A 432-nucleotide genomic window follows, 5' to 3' on the forward strand; every position below is an offset into this window, starting at 1 on the left:
GGCGGGGGAGGGCGGCACAGAGGGGGGCTGAAGCCGGTGGTTCGCTCTGTGGGACAGAGGAATGTCTGTGCTGGCTGAGCCTGCGTGCAGAGGAAATGCTTTGCCAGTGAGAGCTCCGGTGAAACAAGGCTGGCCCGCTTCTGCGGGAGCCACCACGCCGGTGGAGGCCCCTCCGTGCTCTGCCTCCCCCCTGGGCTCCCCGGCACCAGGGCTGCAGGTGGGATGAGGGCAGGGGCAGGAGAGCCGGCACTGCGGGGGCACGGCATCCACGGGGCCGAGCTGCAGGCAGAGAAGTTTCTACCAGGGCTGTCCCACCGGGGCTGCGGTCCCCACGCAGCAGGTGACAGTGCCCCGTGGTTCAGGTGGGCTCAGCGTGGCCAGGAGCAGCCCTGGAGCTGCTCACCGTGGCCTGCGGTAGGGACCAGCTCCGAG

Source organism: Egretta garzetta, unplaced genomic scaffold (genome assembly GCF_000687185.1).
Source record: "Egretta garzetta isolate BGI_Z169 unplaced genomic scaffold, ASM68718v1 scaffold443, whole genome shotgun sequence".
NCBI lineage: Eukaryota > Metazoa > Chordata > Aves > Pelecaniformes > Ardeidae > Egretta > Egretta garzetta.